The sequence below is a fragment of the Bos indicus x Bos taurus genome, chromosome X (genome assembly GCF_003369695.1).
Source record: "Bos indicus x Bos taurus breed Angus x Brahman F1 hybrid chromosome X, Bos_hybrid_MaternalHap_v2.0, whole genome shotgun sequence".
Lineage (NCBI taxonomy): Eukaryota > Metazoa > Chordata > Mammalia > Artiodactyla > Bovidae > Bos > Bos indicus x Bos taurus.
This window is the reverse complement of record NC_040105.1, coordinates 132,020,511-132,039,730: the sequence shown is the minus strand read 5'-3', so window position 1 is coordinate 132,039,730 and position 19,220 is coordinate 132,020,511. Positions and strand designations below refer to the sequence as shown.

Below are 19,220 nucleotides of genomic sequence, written 5' to 3'. Positions count from 1 at the left end.
CACGGCCCTTGCCCTCCAGATATTTGCAAATTCTAAGAGAGAAGATGGCTACTGAAAAGGTTGGGGTATCCTGGGGGTGGATGATTTGAGAAGTGTGGTGTACAGGGGGGTAGGTTGAGGGGGGGTGGGAAATGATAGAGTGTGGGTGAGACTTGAAGGGTCCCATGCCCCCACTGAACACCTACAGTCAAACAATCCCAAAGTATTCCTGGAGTGCTGCCTCCTTGAATGCTGCTGGGTATTGTGAGGGATGCACCTTCTATGCCTATGACAAGGTGCCTGCCCTCAGATGGAGAGGTAGAACAGAACACAGAAAAGAACTAACTGCTAAGCAGGGCTTACCTATGGGGTCAAGAGTTCAGAGGCAAAAGTATTCAGCAAAAGCTTCATGGAAATGGGGTTTGAAGGATTTGGGCAGGTGAAGGGTGTCCTGTAGGCACACAGATAGGGGTGAGAATAGCATGTGTAGCTTCAGTAGGGCACGTCAATCTTGGGTCAGCATCCCCAAGCCAACACAGAATCACCACTACAACCAGAGGAATGCACCGCTCCAGGAACTGGAATTTGGGGAGTTCCCACTGAATGTGGGCCACTGGGCTGAGAACTGTTCCTGAGCTTCTTCAGACTGACTGAAAAGTCTAGCTAAATTTTATTCCATTCTCCTCTTCAAAAATACACCTCTCTTTTTCTCTGCGTTCAGGTTGTGGCTTTTATTTCCAGGCTTGAATTCAGCAGGTGCTCCCAAGTTCTGAACTCTTTAAAAACTCCTCACGTTAAACACAAAAACCAGAAAACTATTATGGGATGTCTACTGGAGGTAAGGCACTTTACGAGGTACTTAACATACAAGAATTCATTTGACCCTCGAAACATTTTCAGGAGATATTTATTAGGTCCCATTTTATACATGAGGAAACTGAGGCTCAGAAAGAAGTGGAGTGTCCAAAGTAATATCGCTAGGAAGTGGCAGAGCCAGGATTCAAACCACATCTGTCTAACTTCAGAGACTGTATGAAACCACTAAATGGGAAGAGAAAGACTAAAAAGGACCAAGATTTAAAACTGAGTCTTTTTTTTTTCCTTTCTTTGGCTGAATGGCATGAGGGATCTTAGTTCTTAGACCAGGGATCGGACCCATGCCCCCTGTAGTGGAAGTTTGTGACTCTAACCAGTGGACCACTGGAGAATTCTGCTAAAACTGAGTCTTTAATAACTGGCTGGAAAGAAAACTAACTGTGGGCCTCAGTTTGTCCACTATAAAATAAAGAGGTTGGATTAGATCATCCATTCATTCATTCACTTAACAAACACTTGTTGAGGGCCAACTCCATGCAAGGGTGGACAACATTGGTAAGGGAGGATGCAGGCTGTGATACACAGATGAGAAATACTGGGTTCCTTCATCCAAGGAAGGGAAAATCTGGTTGGAAAGATAGATAGGCAGAGCATAGAAGTGTTAAGTAAAGGGACCAATTCAGTACTGTGGGGTCAGGGAGTGGGGGATAAGAGGTGGCAGGAAAGAGCAGGCTTGAGTAATGGTTGAGTGCCATTTCAACAAGCTGAGAAGGGCATAGATAAAGCTGAGGGAACAGTGAAGGAAGCGCTCATCTTGTCCAAGGAATGCCAAGAGGGCCAGTTTGATGAGAACAGAAGCCCTGTGAGGGACACAGAAGGAAAGAAGGCTGGAATCAAATCGGGGAGGGCCCTGAAAGTTAGGTGAGGACTCATGGACTTGATTTTGTTGGCAGCCTGCTGTCACAGCCAGTTTTTCAGGAGGTCAGTTGATTTCTTAGAGTTCCTTCCACCTCTAACACTGTTTGATTAAGAACCTTGTTAAGTGCCTAGGAGTCTTCAGGAAGGGAGGAGGCTTGACCTGGAGAGGGCTCTGGGGTGATTTTAGCCCCCTTCCTCATTTCCCCCCCTCCAGCTATAAAATCCAGAAAGGTTGTTAGTTGTTTACAGAGTTAAGTTTAACCAGACACACTGTCTCCCCATCTAGACCCGGGGCTCTGAGAGGCCAGAGACCAGGCCTTCCTCAGCTGCAGTGAGCTGCTGGAACGCATCTCCAGCAGCAACCTGCGGCAATAAGGTGCATTTGAAATTTATACGAATACTGGCAATGAATTGCCCTCTGTGGCCCTACCCAGGAGATAAAGTGAAACACTGGAGAGCACATAGTGTGTGTAACTAACAGTCAGTCTAGTACCAGCCCCATTCTTTCCCCATATTTGCAAGTCTCTTTCTGAACCCTGATCTCCTCTGGTCTGCTTTCAAGTAGGGTGACTTAGCATAAGTCCTTTGACAGGCTTGAGACCCTGGATTCCAAACCTGACTTCACCTTCACCTGACTTCACCTTCAACTGCAGGGACTGAAGGGATGACCAGAAGCTGCAAATCTGCTTCATTCTGACAGTCTAAAGATCTAAACCACTGGGATTTTATTGTTGTTGTTGTCATAGGACTGGGCTGTTTTACCAGAGAGACAAGGCCTGTGATTGCAGAACAAAGCAGAGAATTGAAGCAATTATCCTATGAATTTAGCCAGAGGTTTGGTTTGGGGCCTAAATTACCCTGGGACACCACCTCCCAATGCCCTGTTTTGTCTGGTCAGTTCACAAAGACAGGGCTCAGGCCAGTGTCACCCCTAAATCTCTGTGCCACATCTAAGGGGGCTGGTGGTGCCAACGCTAATAATAAAAACTCTTGTATGAGCCTAGTAGTTGACAGTGTACAAAATTCTTTCCCATCCATTATTTCATTTGATGCTCAGGTGTGTGCCTGTGAGGGAGGTATGATAGGTGCATTGATTTCTATATTTTAGAGCATGGGGAAGACCCAAAACACATTACCTGGCACAAGGCTGGCACTGCTTAAATGCTAGGGCTTGCCTGAGGTCCCACTGCTAGCTATCGACAAGACAGAACTGGGATGGGATTCTTAGAACTCTCCAAACAATCCTCTTTCCATTACAACAAGCTGCCTCTCTGAGTCCAGCTGTTATTGATGGGAGAAACAACTAGAAAAACAAATCTGCCTGAAAGGGAATATTTTTGACATGAAATGGAGGCCCCATACCATATTAAAAGGAGCTCCGTATGTGGAAACAGGATTACTGAGGTTGAATCCTGGTTCAGGAACTCACTAGCCATGTGACCTTCAGCTAGCCGCTCATAGCCGCTCCTGGCCTCAGTTTCCTCAATTACAAAATTAAGAGCTGTAGTGAGAAACAAATGAAATAACACAACCGAAAGGGCTTTGTAAACACTCTGATGTTGTACAAAGGTAAGGTATTATGATGATGATATCGTGGTTCTAGCCTCAAATAAAACAATCATTTAAATCTACATTCTTTACAAGGTTTCCCACAGCTCTCCCTACCCTGCTCCTTGGTTTCCCATCATCTCCTGTAGGGCAGGAAGTGTGGCCCCCAACAGGAAAGGGCTCAGAAAAGCTAGAGCTTTAGCCAGGAAATAACCATCTTGCCCCAACCTTCATTTCGCCAGATAAATGATGCAGCCAAATGGTGAGACACAAACGAGAGGGAATGGAGATGTCCAAAATCCATCTCAGCCTCAAACCAAGGAGCAAAGTAGCCCTAAGGCCTTAAGACACGTGGAGATGCAGTAATTACCAGGTTAATTAAAATCACTGAAGACGGCCAATGTGAATCAAAGCAGAATTGGTGGGGTCTGCGTTATCAGGCCTGATAGAGGCAATTTCCCCCCTTTAAGAATGCATTCTGAGTTCATATATTGATTAGCTTAAACAAATCATTTCCAAATCTTCACTTTCCCTTGGTGCAACTAAGGCCAAGCACTTTTTAATGTATGTGCATGGGGTGCATGGCAGGATGGGAGTGGTCAAGTAAAACAGCTAGTGAAGAGGGTCCCCAAGCAAAGTAAAATGGCAAGCAGTCTGTCCTCACTGCTGGCAATAGATTTTGAGGTTGGTGAGGACAAGCAAGAGGGGTCGCAGAAGGCCAGGCCTCAAAAGCAAAACCACTGCAGCCTTCATGGCTTGCCCTCCTTCACAGTACTCACGGGCATCCTTCAAACCAGGTGAGGCAGACATACCAGGCAAGTCTCAACTGCCATCTCTAAAGTCCTTCCAAAGGAGAGAAGACACCCCATAGCTTAGGGATGGAACCTCTGGGCCTAGGACAAAGGCAGGGGTTGGGGGGGGCGGGGAGAAGGAGGAGGAAGACATTAATCCTGCTGGGCTTCCTTTTAGTCCAAATCACCCTCTGGCTTCCTTAGTATAGATAAATATGTAATAAATAATATCAATATATCTGCACATAAAGATTTTTTTCAAATTCCTGCTATTCATTTCACATTCCATTGACAATAATGCCCTGAACCCTCCAGGAACTGCTGGGCACCTCCCCTAATACCCTCTAGGTTGAGGCCATGCCTTTGAAGTCCCCACCAGGGACTCAGGGCTGGAACTGCTAAGAAACACCCAAAGACTGAAAGCAAGAAGGCCAGCAGCTTGAGATCCATCGCAAGCTGCTCTCCTCCTCAGAGTTAATCTAAAGTCATCAGAGTTCCAGTGCGGACCGCAGGCTTCTCAGCCCTTCAGTCCCAGGGATAGCCTGGGATGTAAACACGTCGGAGGATTTATTCCTTTAGCTAGGAAAGGAGTCGTTAGGGTAAAGGGTAAGGGTCAAGGGGTTCAGTTTGGTGTCTGAGGAGCCCAGAGAAAGCGGGCAGAAGCTGAATCCTCTTCGAGCCAGGTTTTTGGCCCGAGTCGTGCAGGCTTCCCCCTTTACAGACCTTTCGCCCCCTCCTCCTTCCTCCCTCGGGCCTCTCACTCCCGCCCCCCACCCCAATGTCTCCACGCCCAGGCCGGGGGCTGCCCTTTGAGGTCTGCCTAGGGAGGTTTGCAGCCGGGGCGGTTGCCACGATGGGTGGGACGCCCCGGAGACGCGAAGCGAGGCAGCGAGCCCCGGCATTTTCCCTTCCCCAGCACCTGTCCCACTTCGGCGCCGGGGCTGGGGCTGCACCCGCGGGCGGCCTCGGTGCCCAAGCGTCGGAGCCACGCACCGAGGTCGCCCGGGTTAGGGAAGTGGGGGACCGGGGGAGGGGCGGGGCGTCCGGCGAGGGCGCCCCCCACCCCGCGCACGCAAGACCCTAACCACCACCCGCTTACACAGAGGCTAAACCGAGAGAGAGAGTCACACAGAAAGCTCGAGCGAAAACGCTTGCTCTCCGACCCCGAGCGGCGTTGCTCGCCCCCCCTCCTTCCTGGAGCCAAGGGCTGGCCGGGGAAGGTGGCTCCGTTCTTCCCCCGTGGCCAGTGCGGGGTCTGCGGCTGCCTGGCGAGGTTCCGGCTTCCCCGGGGCTGGCAGGGGGAGCCCCGAGAACTGCAGGCCCGCCCCCCCTTCCTCCTCCTCCTTCCCCTCCTCCCCCACGTGTCCTCCCGGAGCCCAGCGGCCTGATCCAGCACCCCCCGCCACCTCCCTCCTCCTCGCGCTTCGCCCGCTTCCCCGGCAGCGTGGAGAAGAGCAAAGTTGCGACAGCCGGCGAGGGGCTCTGCCCAGGTGAAGGGGGCGCCGTGGGAGGGGGGGGACGGCGCGGCCCTGCGGCGGGGGCGGAGGGGAGATAAAGAAACTTGCTTTCCGCCGCCCCCACCCCGCGCGGGTTCGGATCTTGCGTGGACCCAGCCCTCGTGGCGAGACGCGGCAACGCCGCCGGGACCGAGGCCGGCACCGGGACCAGGACCCGGACCGCGCGCCTGAGTCGGCTCGGCGGGCGCAGGCAGCGGGCCAGGCCAGCACCCAGGCAAGGGCGGGGTGGGTGGCCGTACACCGGACCGAACCGGGGACTCCAGTGGCCTGGGCGCGGGCCGAACCCGGACCGGGCCGAGTTGGGTGGCGAAGTAGGACGTGGATTCGGGGGCGGGGCGCGGCGGGAGGGGGAAACCAGGCCCGGCCGGACTGGCCTGGGCGTGGGGGCGGGGGGCGAGTTCGGGGCACTTGCTGGGCTCGGGACCGAGCGGTAGGGCGGGGCGGTGCTAGGGGCTGGGCCCGACTCGCGGGGAGAGGGCGAGGGGAGGGGGGGCTGGGGGTGGAGTAGGGGCGTGGAGTTGGAAGCGGGGTCTGGCCTCGGCCGGGGGCGAAGGTAGATCGGCGGGGCCGCCAGCAAAGGGAGGGAGGCCCGTGGTAGCGCGGCGGCGGCGAAGGCCAGCTTCCGCGGAGTTTGTGCCCGGGCTTCCCGGGCTCCGGCCGCCTCACGCGCACAAATGGGGCTAGGGGATTGACTGGTAAGCAACTACGAGTGTTAGACGGTGTTCGGCGGCGATTCCGGGAAAAGCTCGGAGAGACAGTGTCTGCAATTATGCCGCACACCCACCCCCCCAACCTCTTTAGCATCTGGATTCTGCTCTCAGGGGGCCGCGGACCCTCCCCGCCACAACCTTTTTACTCTCCAGCACTCCCACCGCCTCCCCCGCCTTACTCGGCCATCTGACTCTTCTAGGGGTGTGTGTTTGGGGGTGGACGACGGCGGGGGGTGGGTATACTTTTCCTCTCGCGGCGGCAGCCTAGTTCCTATCTTTATTCCTACATGTAGCGTCGCTTCGAGTCGCATGGACATTGGGGTTTAGCTAATTTACCCCAACTAACGCCCCCCCTCCCCAAGCGATTTGATGGTTTTTAAGGAAGAGGACGAATCTCTGGATTTCCACGCGTGGGATGAGGTTTGAGGATTGGGATTCACCCCCAGCTCACTTCCACTACCAACCCCTCTTTCCTTGTGAGCCATTTCCACGGGCATCCGAACTCGAGGGGAGGAACGGCAGTATTAATGTGCTTCTCTGTCTTTACACAGGGTCGGCGTGGCCAAGGACGGCTGGTCTCGGAGGAAAAGTAGCCACCAGTCCAACTCAGGTCGCCCCCACTATTACTTAGGTGAGGGGGGGCAACACTAAAGAAGGGGATACTGGTGGGTAAGGGCCCAGTATAAGGGAGGGGGCTGGGTAGTCGCCCCCGAGGGACTCCCTTTCTTGGCGGGGAGGGAGACGCGAGCCCCGGCTTCAAGGGAGGGGTTCCGGGGAGGGAGATGAGGGGTGGCGACGAGGGGGGGCGGGAAGAAGGGGGGAGTCACGCCCTGCCAGCAAGGGGAGCCTCCCTCAGGCCCCTGGGAGAAGGGGACTGAATGCGTCTGTTCCGTGCTGCTGGGCAAGGGAGATCGGGGGTCTCCGGATTTGCACATTGGATCCAGCACCGGTGGCCTGAGAAAGTCAGGTCGGGGCATAAGGTGGAGAGCGTTGGAAGAAAGAGAGAAACCCCTGACCGTGGTGCACTGATCTTTTCCCTTCCTCAACCTCCCCCTTGGTGGAGCGTACGGTGGGGGGGCGTGGGGCTCCTGCAGCCCCTCGAATTGAGCACCTTCGCCTCTCCTGGGAGTCTAGCTTTTTGGCCGGCTTGCTGCAGCCACCGCTGCCTCCCTCTCCGGAATCCGCTCGGTCCTCGCAGCGATCCCCTCCTCCTCCCCTCCCCTCCCAGTGTCACCGGGGCTGCTTGGCTCTGCCCCCTTCGCCGCCGCTTGCTCCCTGCTTTCGTCCCTCCCTCTCTTGCTTGCTCCCTCCCTTCGCCTCCTCCTCCCTATTCCTCCCCCCGAGCAGGCAGCATTCTGGGAGTTGTAGTCCCGCAGAGCGGGGGCCGGCGCCACCCGCGAACCCGACCGGACTCCACTTCCCGTCGAGCCCTGCGACCGGCACCCACTCCACCAGGCTTCGCTCGCACACACAGACACACACACACACCGCTCTCCCCCTCACTCTTTCGCTCGCCGCGGCTGCTGCCAGTGTGTGGCTCTGTCTCTCCTCCGCTTTGCTGAGCCCTCCCTTCTTCCTCTCAGTTCCTAGAGTCCGACCGCCGCCGCCGCCGCCGAGAGAGAGGAGAAGGAGGTCGGTGGCAATAAGGGGCGGAGGGGGCATCAGATCGGGGCAGTATTAGGCGGGTGGTGGCTCTGAAGGGGTTAGAGGGAGTCCGGGTGGCGGCCTGAGCCTCCCCGCGGAGCCGAGTCGGGAACAGGTGCGTCTTTTTTTTCTCTCCCCCAACCCTTCCACCCCTTTTGACTCCCCAGCTTTCTCATATCCCCCACCCGCTCCTTTCTACCTAAAGCCTTTCCCCAACCCTGTCCCTTCTTCGCCCCGCGGCCGCTCTGCATGTCCCCCGGGGGCGCCGTCCTCTTCGTGTCCCCGGACGTAGCGCTCCCTGGAGCTCAATCTGCCCTCGCCCCTCCCTTTGGGACAGCTCCCCTCCACTTCCCACCTTCGTACCCCATCCGTGCCCTACCCTACCCCCTCCTCACCCCTTCTTCCCTTAGCCAGGTGAGACTTGTTCACCACGATCCGAGAGTCTTCTTCCTGGCTGGGCGGGGGTCTCCATGGAAACGGGGGTCGGGTTGATCCTGGGGGGGAAACCATTGGAATTACCCCACTCCTCGGAAAGGGAGGTGGAGGAATCGGTCTTGTTAACTACCTGGCCCCAACCCCCTGCTCCGAGGATCCGACGATCCGAAGGGAGGCTGGCCAGCAGGGCAGGGCGAGAAAGGGCTTGTTTTTTTTTTTTTTTTTTTTTGGGGGGGGGGGCTGTCCGTGATGAAGTCCTGAAGAGAGCAGGAGAAAATACCCTCCAACCTCAGAGGGGAGGTGCGACGGGTGCTCTGAAGGGCTGCTTTCTCCCTGGTGTCGGGGTGCAGGAACCGTAGGGTAAGGGGTACCCCTAGGTGGCGGCGGGGCCTGGGTTCGGGAGTGGGAGTGCTGTGATGGGGGCAGGGGCAATTATCCGAGTCCCTGGAAAAAAGGCGGGGGATGACTTCGGAGCGCCCTGGCTCCGCTGCCCTCGCTCTAGGGGCGGGGGCCGCCGGGCCGGGCGCGGCGTGGAAGGGGCTTAAATTGAAGGAGGATGAGATGGGGGTAATTCATACTAGCCCTGGCAAGCCAGGGGGGAGATCCCGGCGTGCAAGCTCTCCACCCGCTTCGCGCCAGGCCTGAAGGCGAGGGGTCTGAGAGCAAAGCCGAGGGCTGCAAGGAGGGAGGCTCCGGTTACTGGGCCGGGTTTCGGGATCAGGGGCAATCCCTCAGCCCTTGGGGAAGGAGGGAGAGGTATGGCCACGAACCCCAGGGCTCCCCCACCCCGGGTCCTGAGGGGCGTGAGGAACGGACAGCAGGCCCGGCTGAGCTGGATTCGAACAGATCGCGGCTGGGGAGTGCGGGGGGGCTTAGTGGTGGGCTTCGGGGGGAGCAGTCCCGCGGCGGGGCGGGCGGGCGGGGCGTGGGGCTCCGGCGGGCGGCGGGGCGGGGCCGGGGCGGCGCTGCTGCCGCCGCCGCCGCTGCCGCCGCCGCTGCTGCTCCTGCTGGGGCCGCCGCCGCCGTAGCCGCCGCCGCCGCCGCTTCTGGGCGGGGAACGGAGGCCAAAGGGAGTCCCGTGCCGGGGCAGAGGGCGCCGGCGGCGCGCGGTGGGGAGGGGGCCGGCCTGGGGGCGGGGGCAGGCGGGGGGTGGAGCCCCCGACGGGGGGCGGTACGAGCCCGGACGAGGACGACGGAGAGCCCCGGGGGCCGGGTGCATGGAGGACGAGGTGCTGGGAGAAGGAAGCGGGGGGTGGGTCCCGCGACGGGCCTCGTGGGCTTGGCTCGTCGAGGTTCTGCTTCGGGACAGAGCCCTGCGGGGGTGCCCAGGGGCCCGGGAAGGGACCGGGAGGTGAACTGGACGATGGAGGGGGCCCTGCTCGCCGGGGTCCCGCCGAGAGGAAGGCTGGGCCAGAGGGACGTACGGGGCAAGGCTGGGAGGAGCCGGCCGCACCTCAGCTGGGGATTTCGAGTTATGGAGGTGGGGGAGATCGTTGTAGGGAAAGACGTGGTCAAGGGGAAGGAACAAGGCAAGCAGACTGCAAACCCCGGAGGCCGGTGTGGGGGGTGGGGGCTTCTGTTCCACCCTCCCACCCCACCCGCGGTGGAAGCACTGTTTTTGTTTTATTGTTTTGAAAATTTTAGACGTTGCTTGAATGAAGCTGTTGATGCGGTGATACTTACTCATTCTTGGTGTCTCCTGGAGTAGACAGTAAGGACAAGCGTATCTTGGTGAGGACGAGGCTAGCCCAGGAGTCTAGCCCAGTTTAGGGGCTCTTTATGCTAGCGTGGGAAGGGAGCCTGGTAACTTCTGTGACAGCCGAATGAATACTCTCCAGGCGATTGGGCACATAGGTGGAGTACAATTGCAAAAATGTTTGGTGACACTTCTTGGGTGCATTGGTAGGTTTGTGCTACCCTGGTTAGCCCGTGGGTCTTTCAGCTTAGAAGGCTATTTCTCAAAGTCACTCCGCTGAAATGTATTTCAGGGGAAATGAATGCAGGATGCGTTTGGGGTTGGGAGTGGATTAGGTTGATGATAAAATTACAGCATTGGAAGGGACTTTAAAGGCCACTTAATTTTCTGTTTACCTGTCCTGTCCTTGAATGTTGGGAGAGGGGAAGCTTTATTTTGGGAGAGACGGTAGGTAGCACAATGGAGCAGAGTTTAGGGGTACTTAAATTGGATGGTGATGTCACCATGTAGTACTGAAGAGGACAGTTATGTAGGAAAGAAATTTGGAGGATTCCACTGGGGATTAAATGGGGGTAACCTAATCCTATAAATCATCCAGGGACTCCAAATAGAAGCAAAATGTAGAGTGAGGAACCTGTTAAATATTGATGGAGTAGCAAAGTTAGTAGGAGAGACTGGGGGAGCTAGGAGAAGCAGGAGGCTTGGTTATGGAAGTTAAGACAATCTGAAGGCTGATGGAGTTGAGGAGGGACATGGCCATCTTGACTAAGCTGTGTGGACATTGCTAGGCAGACTTATCTTTTGACACGGCAAGTGAGGCAGCTGCCCTGGGGGTGGATGTAAGGGACAAGAGGCACAGGCCATGGGGCACAGAGCCTTACTCACATTGGCGTCATTAATAAGAGGGCTGACCCTATCGCTAGGTTTGCAGCAAAGGTAGGTCGGTTTCTTTATGTTCTGGCCCTGAGAAGTCGCTGATGGAGGAAGTGGGGTGGACTTTGATGTCTGGGTTAAGGAGGGCTCGTTCTTTAGGTCACAAGGAGGAGATGGCAGATTGTTGGGCTAGGGCAGAGGAAAGCTGAGTCCCTGTCAAGCCCCGCAGTTGGAGTCTGGATTGGGCAGAGTGGAAGGCAGTTCCACAGGAAATGGTGGCTGTACCAAGGGCACTTGTAGATCTGGCTGTGTTGATTTACCAGGAGAGGATAGGGAGGGAAGGAGGATCCCTTTCTTTCTCAGGAGTGTAAACTTTCTTGGGAAGCAAAAGGGGTTCCTCCAGACATCTCTTTGCCTTATTCGTGCTATAGTTCACTACATGGGAGTGGGGAGGGAAGGTTCTCAACATGATGAGTCTGGATTATGGGTTTTAGAGAGCATATTCTTTTAGAGGAACAGAATTATAGGAGGAAAGGATTTGAATATTAGAAAGAAGGAAGGCAGAAAGAGAAGTCAGAAGTGGGTTGGATAGGCAGTGAAGAGGGAAGAGAGGTGGTTATCACTGGTCCCATTTTAGGGCCAACTAGGAAAAAGTGGAACCTTAAAATCTCCAGGATAATGTTTCCAAAGTAAAGTTTGAAGACCCTTTAAGACTCTTAACTTTCATGCTAGAATAAGTAAGGTTTGGGCAAGAGAGAAGGATATTGTTGTCATTCAGTTGCTAAGTCATGTCTGAGTCTTTGTGACCCCATAAGAGAAGGATGATCTTGGGTAAAAGTAGGGCTAGGGAGAAAAACTGATATATGGGAAGAAACAAATATATTTACACATAAGGAAATAGGAAGTTTAGAGATACTATACAGACTGAAAAATGCAGAATAGAGAAAGAGAGTGGGATAATGAGCCAGAGTTTATTCAAATGTCATCTGGAGTTGGTGTGAGAAACATAAAAACTTGCTTTGATGGCCACTGCCCTGGGAGGGCCCAGGAAGCAGAGGTTAGCTGGGATCCAGGGCTTACAAGTCTGAGCGTTGATTATAAAATCTCAACTAAGGTAAGTATACAGAATGGGGGTAGGAATTCACCATTGTTAGTAGAATGGCCTTGAAAGAAGGAGAAAGAGGGAATACACCAGTTTTTCCAGTCTGCAAGTGGGAGGAATACTAGATATAGGGAGGTGAATGATGGAAATTCCAGAATGAAACAGGATAAAGCACAGTGGCCTGAGAGCCTTGGGCCAGAATGGGAGGGTGGGGTGGGAGCAGGGAGAAGAGGCGTTAATCTGGGGTTGGACAGCTGGAGCGGTTCATTGCTTCTAGGCTGAGCTAAGTTTGAGATGGACTAGAACGGCCTCAGACGATAGAGAGCTGTTTTCCAGCATCAACCAGCATTCCAGGATAGAGAGAGAAGTTCATGGTTGAGTTTGGTGGGAAAGTGAACACTAGAGTGGAATGGAAAGAGTGCTGAGGAAAGTGGAAATTGTCAGGGTAAAATAGACAGTGAAAGGGAGAAGCCACTGATGACTACATTAAGGGCGGAAGGAAGACCCTACACCTTTCAGTTTTCAAAAGGAAAAGAAATTTCTTTTTAAAATATTTATTTATTTATTTGGCTGTGCCAGATTTTAGCTGGGGTTTTAACTGTGGCATGTGGGATTTTTAGTTGCAGAATATGAACTCTTAGTTGCAACATCTAGTTACCTTACCAGGCATTGAACCTGGGCCCTCTGCATTGGCAGGGCAGAGTCTTAGCCACTGGACCACCAGGGAAGTCCCAGAGAGGACATTTCTTAATGCTGACATTCCAGTTGGATGTGAGTCTCTGCTTGCCAGAAGGTTTAGCGTCTGACTGGCCAAAGAGGGAGGTAATAAGAAGTAATCTACCTTTTGGCCAGTAGGATGCTGCTGCTGCTGCTAAGTTGCTTCAGTCATGTCCGACTCTGTGCGACCCCAGAGACGGCAGCCCACCAGGCTCCCCCGTCCCTGGGATTCTCCAGGCAAGAACACTGGAGTGGGTTGCCATTTCCTTCTCCAATGCATGAAAGTGAAAAGTGAAAGGGAAGTCGCTCAGTGTGTCTGACTCTTGTCGAGCCCATGGACTGCAGCCCACCAGGCTCCTCCGTCCATGGGATTTTCCAGGCAAGAGTACTGGAGTGGGATGCCCTTGCAGTAGGATGCTGTACAGTATTTTATGTAATCTCACATACAAACTAGGCTTTATTAACGCCAGTTTTTGAATGATCATCCTTAAAATAACGTAGAACCTGTTCTCTTTCTAAATCATACGCTTTCCTACTGTTCATAACTTAAAAGCACTCTTTTATGATGAAAACTTTCTTTGGTGAACTGAAGTTGAATTCTGGTCAAGAGTAAAATTTAACTTTGTTTCTATCCCCATAATTCAAATATGCTGTTCTGGTTCCCTCTTTTTTTTTTTTTTAAAGCAGAAGCCACCCTTTCCCCATAAAATGTTAAAAAGTGGATCATTGTTTAAAAAGTGGCTGCAAGCTCCATGTCAAGGTCATATTCTCCCTGGTCAATGAATTGTGATGAATTTGAAGAGAGATGATTTATTGTTTGTAAAATAGGGTGATTTTCAGCTTATTCGTGAGAGTATGTGTCACAGGATACATCTTCATTTGGATTTTAAGAAGACCTTAGGCTAAGTATCCGTGAAGAATCGAGAGTACTGAGGGGCAGGCAAAGCTTTGTGTTTCAGGCTTCTTTGACTGTCTGCTAAGAAACAAAAATTGGTTACCTCATTGCTAAGGTATGCCTAGAAATCTTAGTGTTAGTGCCATTTAAGGGTACAGTTAAGTTTTGTTATAATGCTGGTGTCCAGGGACAAGGAGAACAAGCAGGTTTTCATTTTTCCAAGTTCTCTAGAGAAGTGCTCTACATGCAACCCTGAACCCCGCATGAGCAGATGCACCCTGTACCTGACCTGAGAGGTGATTAGGTATCTTACCGTGACGAAGCTTTACTCAGCAGGACTTGGTGGTACGACACAGAGGTTAGTGTGGTTCGGTGGTTCTCAGACGTTAGCCTTCATCAGAATTACCTGGAGGCCTTGGGAGACATACAGCCTTATGTTAGAGTCCTCATGCTTCTCTTTCCTAGTTGTGTGGAACTTTCTTGAGCCTCAGTTTTCTCATCTATAAAATGGAGATGATGGTCCCAATCTCACAGGGCTGTGAGGATTACACAAGATGATGTGTCTCTAGTGCCTGGTCCATAGCAAGTGTCCAATAATGGCATTTAGTATTATGGTATAATCTAGTAGTATAATCTCATATTATAGTATAACTAGTTTTTCTTATTCAATTGTGTCCTATCACATTATCTTTTTTATTATGCCATGGTAAATGTGGTGGCAGAAAGAAAACTGTCAATAGCTCCTGAGTGCTCCTCTTATATCTTGATGCTCTGTGTTCTTTCTCCATATTCCTGTTGTATTAGTACATATTTAGCATTTACAATGTGGTAGGAAGAAATAGCTTGGCTCATTACTGCATTGTTGCATCCACCTTTGAGGTGGAAGTGGCAGCTTCTTTAACAGCTGTGCTGTAACATGGCTCAGTGTTTCAGGGCAGGAACTGAAGGGTGTATATCCAGTCGAAACTTCAGGGCACATTTTGGGCCATGGTTTAAAAATGACCCAAAAGTAGTTTACCAGGGTGACATTTTAAAAATCCATTGCTTTCTGAAAAGGGCTTCCGTGTTTAATTATGACTCGTTGGGCTTTCCAGCTGTCTCTGACATCTGGAATTTCTACAAGAGCTGATGGATAGAGCCCGGGTTTGGGATGGCTCTATGACAAGGATGTTCATCAGCATTGAATGGGAGAGATTAGCGTCTCAAATAGCTCAGGTATCCCCAAACCAAAGTTCTGGGTAGGGAAAATGATGGGCTGTAAACTATAGTCCCTCTCTGCAGCCAAAGTGGATTTTGATGCCAACAATCAACTATGCCTATATAGGGAGAGTGTGATATCAGGCCAATTTAAAACAGTAGATCAGTGAACAAATTAATGATTTCTGTTTGACTTTGGAAATGCATTATTATTCTCTGCCTATCCCCCTCCCCAGCAGATTTACGTTCCTGTTTATATTCTGCTTAGGCAAATATTAAAATGAGTTGTTCCCTGAGCACACACATACTATAAGTGGCAGAAGGCAGTCCATAAGTTGGCTGGCTTTAAAAATTAGCTGTGGCTAAGCCACCCTCAGATAATTGGAAGTTGACTTTATTATTTTGCTCCAGTCCAATTTTATTTTATTTCTGTGATTTCTTTATCATGGAAGTAAGGAGAAGAAAGAAGAGAAAGTTTATGAGAGAAGCACAGGAAGTAAAAGAATTCATAGGCCCAATGCTTTTTACATGGGGTTGTTCTTGGTTTCTGTATGGGGTAGTGGGTAGTGGGGATTTCCATTTTTACCCATAGTTTAGCAAGTATTTAATTATCAAGTGCATGTTGCATGCCTTGTATCATGCTAGGCACTATTGGGAGGAGCTATTGAAAGAGGTAGAAAATCTTCCTAGCCTTGAAAACTCTATAGATGGATAGCAGATTGAGCCAATATTGAGAGTTTGAAATTCTGTGAGCTAAATGTATGTATGTATGTGTATACCTTTGGATGAGTAATGTCTATAAAATGAGTTAAGCCCATAGTCTGGTGTGAGAGAATAGGGAAAAAAAAGTAGGCTGACATGGCCTTTCCAAATATTTGTGTAAGAGGTCCAGGAGACTTTTTTTTTAAGAAAGGCTAAAGCTTGGTGAGGAGGAATCCTTGAAGTGAAAATTCCGTATCTTGAATGCTGTATACTGAAATGAGGAGCCTGAGAGCCGCTGTCACAGTTTATTGCAGGGAGGACCCAAAAGCATCACAAAAGGGATCCAAGTCTCAGGTTACATTGACTCAGCTTTGGAGTGTGAAAAACACCTGCAATATTCACATGGTCCTGCTGAAGACCAAATTGAGGAAAGCCAGCTCTTATTTTTTTTGATCTAGTAGAAACGAGAGGTGCTTAAAGGATGACCCTAGTTACTTAGGGTGACATTTAAGGTGGTTTGCATTTGGAAAAGGATTGATTAATTTCCTGATATTTAGGTTTTTTGGATATCTGTGACATCTAGAAGTTGTATAAAATCTTGTTCCTAGAGCCTAGGTCCAGTTTAAAGCTATGATGAGGTGAGGAATTTTCTTTAAATGGAGTAAAATAATGTCCTTACAGTAAGAAATAAAAGTGAGTACTATTTGAATAATAGGGAAAAAAATGTCTTGGCAGTGGGTGGAAAACTAAAATGATCTGGTGATATGAAAATGTACGTGATTGATTAAAATATTTTACTTTTGTCTACTTCACCGCTGGAATTGATTACCTTTGGTCCATTCAAGTGCTTTTGTGTTATTCTCAACTTTTGCAGATGACATTGTAACTGGACAAGAGTAAGATGTCTCAGATGGTTGAGAAGTAGGCGCTGAAAATGCCCTCCAAGTTTGTTCCCCCACAGTTGAGGCTTTGGGTAGTGGAGTATAGTCATCCCTTGGTATCTGCAGGTGAGTGGTTCCAGGAACCTCCTCGGATGTCAAAATGGCTATCAGATCCTGCAATTCTCAAGTCGCTGATGCAAAATGGCAGAGTAGGAAGAAATTTCCACAGCCACACAAGTTTCGCATCCCTGGATTCAACTGGCTGTGAATGTCAAAGGACATCAAGATCCAGACCTCAAGCCCTGGTCACTCCTTTGGGATCAATGTCTAGCTTCCCAAGGTGATTACTTTGGAAGTAATGACATTCATTTGAGTGAGTAAGCTCTTATGCATTTAGCAGATAGTTAACATTCCTTTGTATCCAAGTCTCATAAATGTTTATAAGGTGAAGTTTTCAAACATAGAGGTACCTAAAGGAGTCTATGAAGGTGTCTCTGCTAGAGCTGTCTGCAGGCAACGCCTCAGCTTTCTCAGTAAACACAGGAATGAATGTATCTGAGAACAGGATGCCATGTCCCTTATAGGACTGATGCCTTGGAGTAGAACTGGTGGAACTTTTTGGATAGAAAAAACCAAAAACCTCAGGGTAACTAGGAAATGCGAGAATACAAGATGGGGATGAATAGGGCAAAGGACCCCTTTCTCATTCCAGTTGCCCAGCAGATTATTTTCGGTTGATTTCATCTGTGTGTATGTTTGTGTGTGGTGGTATATGGTGGTAGAGGAACCTGTTTTGCATGAAGGGAAGCAAAGTGATTGGGGCGTGTTTATGGAACCCTTTGAGTTCCAAGGAGTGTATTTGGTTAATGGTAGGGAAAGATGAGGGGATATAGATTTTGAGGGAAAAGCTGGAGGAGAATATTAGAATATCCTTATATGGAGAATCATTAAATTAGAAGAATGTAAGTTGGAAGAACTTCCTCATTGGGGGTGAGGTTTCAGATATTAAGTGAGGGAAATAGGAATGTTAGTCCTACACATGAAAGAAGGCAGAGGGCCAAGGAGGGTAAGACCCATGGTAGGGGTTCCATATCTAAAGCCAGGTGAAGTTATCCTTGTTGGGTGTGTGTTAACTTTCCTATTGAAAGCAATGATTTTGAGATATTTTGACATCTCTCTAAAGGCACCCCAGTGACTGGGTGGAAGTCATGGCCTTTTCATGTTCCCTGGGATCTCAATGCCAGTGAGCTCTTGGATCTCCTTGGGGTGGGGGTGGGGGCGGGTATCTTAGATGTCGCTTTTCCCAAAGTGCAGAGTGGGGTGGCCATGCCTTTGCTTCAGTGAAATCAGAATGTGAATACCTCTCTCTCTGTCTATGGGCACTTTCCCCAGAGTTCTGAATTTCTATTGGAGCAGTAGGTCCCAAAGTTGATTTTCTTTACTTATTAGTCATCACTGACCCAACCCTCCTTCTTTAACTGTCTGCTGACCACGCCTATCCTCTTGAGGACAGATTCAGGGCCAGGCTTAAAGATGAATATTTTCTGGCGCTTTCATTTTTTTTAAGGTTGTAATTGCTTCCAGGTCACAAGGCAGTGTGAACCAAGAGTCCTGGGGGAGTACTACCAGATTTAGTTTAACTGAGGCCTTCTTAATCTTGAGTTTCTAATTTACTGTCTTGATGGTAGAGTCCAAGCAGGAGTAAGTGGGCAAGTTTCATGCTATGTGTAAGGGCCCTGGATGTGTCACATGCGTTGCCAGCAGCAGTTGTTCTTCATGTAAGGGGTCTTTGACCACAGAAGGAGCCACATGATTCTGGGGAACTTGTCCACTAGCCTCACAAACACCCTGTCTGGTCATTTTCAAGGGTGGAAACTAAAAGTTTTTAACAATGTCTACTTTCATTTAAAACAATGTCAGACAGATGCTCTGTTACCTCCTGTCATGTTCTCCTCTTCCTCCTATGCAGGGTGACCATGCTTTGGCTTGTAGTTGTGAAATCTCCTTGTTTTGGCATCTTCCTTTCAAAACCGAACCAAAAAGTCTACCCAATCTGTAGGCTCTTGGAGATTTTAGTGCTGACTGTCCCCTATTACCAACTCCCCCAGCCCTAATTTGGGCTACAATTTGATGTTCTTCCCCTTTTGAGAAGACATGCTCTCTAAACTTTTCTAATGTGTCTGTCTTCAGTGCTTCCCCACAGTGTTACAGTTTGGCCCACGATGGTGAAATATTTCAGGTTCCCCTATTTCATTTTTTTCCTTTTTGGTTGTTATTTTCTATGGGCTTCTCTTTTATGCCATTTATACCTGCACTTGTCTTCGAGGGTTTTGTTTTTCTTTCTTCCTTTTGGATTTTTTTGGGGGAAAGTGTTCTGCTTCATTACGGTTTTTCTTCTACTCCCTGCTCGCCCTAAGCTTAGCTGCTATTCTCACCATGTTAAGGTCATTGCTCTCCCATTATCCATTTTCTCTTTGATTTCCCCTGTTTCATAGTGTGGTGATCCTGACTGGCTACCTGCTTTCTGCTGCCCGCTTGTTGGATTCAGTCCCTTGGATTTTGGTCAGTCCTTCTACTGATACGTACATGTGCCTGCTAAATCTAGACGTTTTTCTTTATTTTTTCAGCACCGCTTAGCACTTCAGGTTGGTGGAACATGTGTTCTTTGTTCTCACCACAAGTTGGATGTGCCTTTTGAGTCCCCCCCCCAAAGTGGGGACGGCTTGCCGTGGTCCTGCTGCATTTGATTCTGCGGCCCTGCAGCTGTTCATTTCTTAACAATTACATGGTTGTGACATC

At 50.5% G+C, this 19,220-nt stretch overlaps 1 protein-coding gene across 4 annotated transcripts in view; it reads left to right on the top strand.

The window, feature by feature from the left end:
* Positions 1 to 5,441: 5,441 nt before the first annotated feature.
* The window catches only part of BCORL1 (BCL6 corepressor like 1), a 60,491-nt gene continuing 46,712 nt past the window's right edge, over positions 5,442 to 19,220 (top strand). For 2 of the 4 annotated variants that reach the window (XM_027533743.1, XM_027533740.1), the window contains exons 1-2: positions 5,442 to 5,542; positions 6,831 to 6,910. The gene's annotated coding sequence lies outside the window, so the exon portion shown is untranslated. Of the gene's footprint in view, positions 5,543 to 6,143; positions 6,265 to 6,830; positions 6,911 to 7,738; positions 7,912 to 19,220 lie in introns of those variants that run through there. The other 2 variants (XM_027533741.1, XM_027533742.1) reach the window with 2 other exon arrangements.